This window comes from Acanthochromis polyacanthus, chromosome 12 (genome assembly GCF_021347895.1).
Source record: "Acanthochromis polyacanthus isolate Apoly-LR-REF ecotype Palm Island chromosome 12, KAUST_Apoly_ChrSc, whole genome shotgun sequence".
Classification (NCBI taxonomy): Eukaryota; Metazoa; Chordata; class Actinopteri; family Pomacentridae; genus Acanthochromis; species Acanthochromis polyacanthus.
The window spans coordinates 10,426,672-10,430,506 of NC_067124.1; positions in this window are offsets into that span (position 1 = coordinate 10,426,672).

A 3,835-nucleotide genomic window follows, 5' to 3' on the forward strand; every position below is an offset into this window, starting at 1 on the left:
TTACCTAGATTACCCTGGATCAGATTAAGTGCCAAGGTGTTCTCTAAACAACTGAGTCTTCAATTGTCTTTTAAAAGTAGAAAGGGACTCAGCAGAACGCACAGAGTTTGGTAATTTGTTCCACCATTTGGAATGGAATTAATAAAGGAAGAAAGTGAGAACTTAAGTGTCTGCAGAGAAAAATATTGGTTCAAAGTTTTAATCTGAACAGGAAAATGAGAAGAGAACACCAGAAAGTGAAATACTGTGATCAAGTGAGTGGAACGCCTCTTAAAATGTAAGTACTTTCATGGTAGATTTTACATCCTAGATGCAGCTTTGAAATATGTGAGTCACTACAGCCATGGAATAAATGACTTTGAGGTATTTTGCAGAAACTTTGCATTTCATATGAACGAATTATGCCTAAGCTTTGGTACAAGCACTGGCAGACAGAAGAAAATAAAAGTACCATCCAAGGTGCTGCCACAGTAGAATAAACACAATAAACATGTCCTCAAAGACACATAACAAAGTTTTGTAATGGCTGTCTTAGTGTTTGATAAGTACCCCATGAAATGCCTCTGTATAAAATATCTGGGATGAAGTACCTTTATGGAGGCCCTTTCAATGGAATAAAATGCAATAGTGCCTTGTAAAGTACAGTTGAGAAATATAATTAAGTACGTTTAAATGACTAAAATGCACTGCAGTGTCATGTAAGCAGCCACTGTAATGCGGTGCGGTTCTGTTTCTAGTGAAAAATCACAGGAGTGTGCAATAAAACCTAATACTATGATAAGTGACCTTACAGTGAATTAAACACATGGTAACAACACCTTATAGCTGTACTGTATGGGGACAAAACATGAAATTTTTGTCCCCATACATGGTGCTTCTACCATGTGTTTTATTAATTGAAAGGTCACTCATGGTAAAAGTGCCTTACAGAGTGCATTACATGGGAGGAAAACATGAAATACTGTGCCCTGTGAGATGCCTTTATGATGAAGTAACCTGACCATTATGGAAGAAATTAATATATTATCTATATTTAGATTGACCATTAGGAAGACAAAGCAGCCTAAAAGCACTTCATAGTTGTTGTAGTGAGCATTATTCTATCAAATAGCTTACTCATCCACATGACCTTCAGATTGTTCCATTGTCTTTGGGTCAGTATAACCAACCTGGTCACACTGCAAAACTTTGTTGCTATTCAACTATGTGCAAGATTGTATGTATGTAGACAATATTTTCAAGTTTGCTGTTTATATGTAGACCTGTCCAATATGGTAACACTGTAGCAAGATGTTGGAAAAACATTGCGTTGCTAGATATTTACTTGGCCATCTCTACACTCAGCATTGTGCTATAGTAAAACCTTTGAGGAAATCAACCATTTCAGAATGCATTAACAAACCTTGCATTTGGAGATATGGAGATTAGCATTGGATCAGCTTGCAACTGCAGAATGCCAAAACAAAGCAAAATATAACAATAGGCAGTTCAGCTTCATTCAAAGGTTGGAAGCTGAGCTGCACAAGTAAGCTAGGAGATAAGAGCGATAAAGGATGAATAAACATTTGGATTAACAATCTAAAGACTAGGACTTAAACCTGCGCCTACCAATGTAACAAAGTCTTATAACATGTCACGAATGCAGGAAATGTTGGAAAGTGTTGTTTCCTTCCTTTTGGAAAAATCTTAATAAGATAAAGACAAATTTTATTGGTCCTGCACCAGATAATTGTACATGTTACAGCAGCTGGATGCAAATGAAGCGCGGAAGAAGAAGGATAAGAATTAGAAAAATTCAATAAGGCTACAGCTAAAGACATAACAAAGACAATGTGAACCTTTCACACGTACAGATAATGCGTGAGGAATTTACATATGTGTAGGATCCACCAGCCATTATCAACAGTGGAACAGGACAAGAACAGATTTAACACCTTCATAGCCACAGTGGAGACAAGGCTTGCTTTGATCAGTGGAGCTGAGACACCAGGACACTGCAATCAAAGACATTTTCCAGATCTGATACAAGGGTGCAAGGTACCAAATCAGCAGGAGAGCAGGAGACCAGGTGATACAGGACTTCTCCAAACAGACCTCCACTCCGGGATGTGGATTGGACCTGTCTTAGCAAGAGACTGACTCAAACCCCCCCAAGTACCACCAAGCCTCAAAGGAACCAAACTGATGGCAATAAAAATTCTGACTGATTCCTGAACCACAGAAAGGAAGAAGCTCAGGAACCTGGAGGACCACTTCAAAGACATTCCATTCACAAACAAAGGAACTCTGGACTCACCTCAAAACTAACAAAGACAATCATCTCCCAACTCTGGACAAAACTCCTTTTATGTACATCTATTTCACCAAACAAGTGAACTTTTTCAGGTGTGGTCTATTTATCCGTTTTCCCTCAGAACTCCATATTTGAAGTGTAATATTAATCCCAGTGTTATGCTGAAATATTGTGTTCTCTTCCTTCCTTTTTCCCATAATTCACATCTCACCATCTTATTCGTTTTGTGTTGTTGTTGTTCGTCTTAATGTCATCATCATCATCATTTAAGTTTATTTCAAACCACATACACAATTAAACATTCACAATTCCCACCAACCTACAGCCACCCATACTGTTTGAAAAGGGGATGGAAGAAGCATTGCTTTTCATTTTCCAACCCCTCACACCACACCACCACATTCACAACACCAATACCCTACCGGACAATAAGAAAATCGACAACAAGGACAACAAATATCGGCCCAATCACACTCTGACCCCATACCCCATCCCTAATTACCATATGTATGTTAAAAGCATCAGTATGTCTCTTCCAGGTACTTTTCCAGTAATTGTTTTTTAAACAGATTTTTAAACTGAAACAGATTTGCACAATTTTTTAACTCATCTGCAAGGCTATTCCAAAGCTTTACTCCCTCCACTGAGATACACATTGACTTTCGTTTAGTTACTGCTGTTGGTTGGTATAATTTATTAATCCTACGGAGATTATAATTATGACTTTCTCTATCTTTAAATCATTTTTGAATGTTGCCTGGTAGACATTTCTTTGATGCATTAAACATAACTTGAGCTGTTTTAAATGTTACCACATCCATCATTTTTAAACATTGTGCTTTGAAAAAAAGTGAGTTCGTATGATCATTATAATTAACTTTGTAAACAACTCGAATAGCCTTCTTTTGAAGATTTACTAATGGAATTAAATTTGTCTTATAACAATTTCCCCAAATCTCAATGCAATAATTCATATAAGACATAACAAGTGAGTGATACAATGTTAGTAAAGCACTTTGATTAAGTACATAACAGGACCTTTTCATTACACCAACACATTTAGCAACTTTTTTACGTAAATAACTTATGTGAGGTTTCCATGAAATGTTTTCATCAATCATGATTCCCAAAAACAAATTTTCTTTGACTCTTTCAATAATTGTATTATCTATACTTATTTGAACTGGCAGATCAACTTTTTTGTTTCCAAAGAGCATAAATTTTGTTTTTTCAAGTTCAACGATAATTTGTTTATATTAAACCAATTCTTTAATCTATTCATTTCTTGAGTTATTTCCGCCAAAAGTTGCTCCAACTTTTCTCCAGAACAAATAATATTAGTATCATCTGCAAACAGAACAAATTTCATCACTTTGGAGACTTTACAAATATCATTTATATACAATGAAAACAAAGCTGGTCCCAAAATTGATCCTTGTGGCACTCCACACATGATTTACATATACCTTGATTTATAATGATCAATTTGAACAAACTGCTGCCTGTTTTCCAAATAGCTTTGCAGCCATGTTTTTATTAATC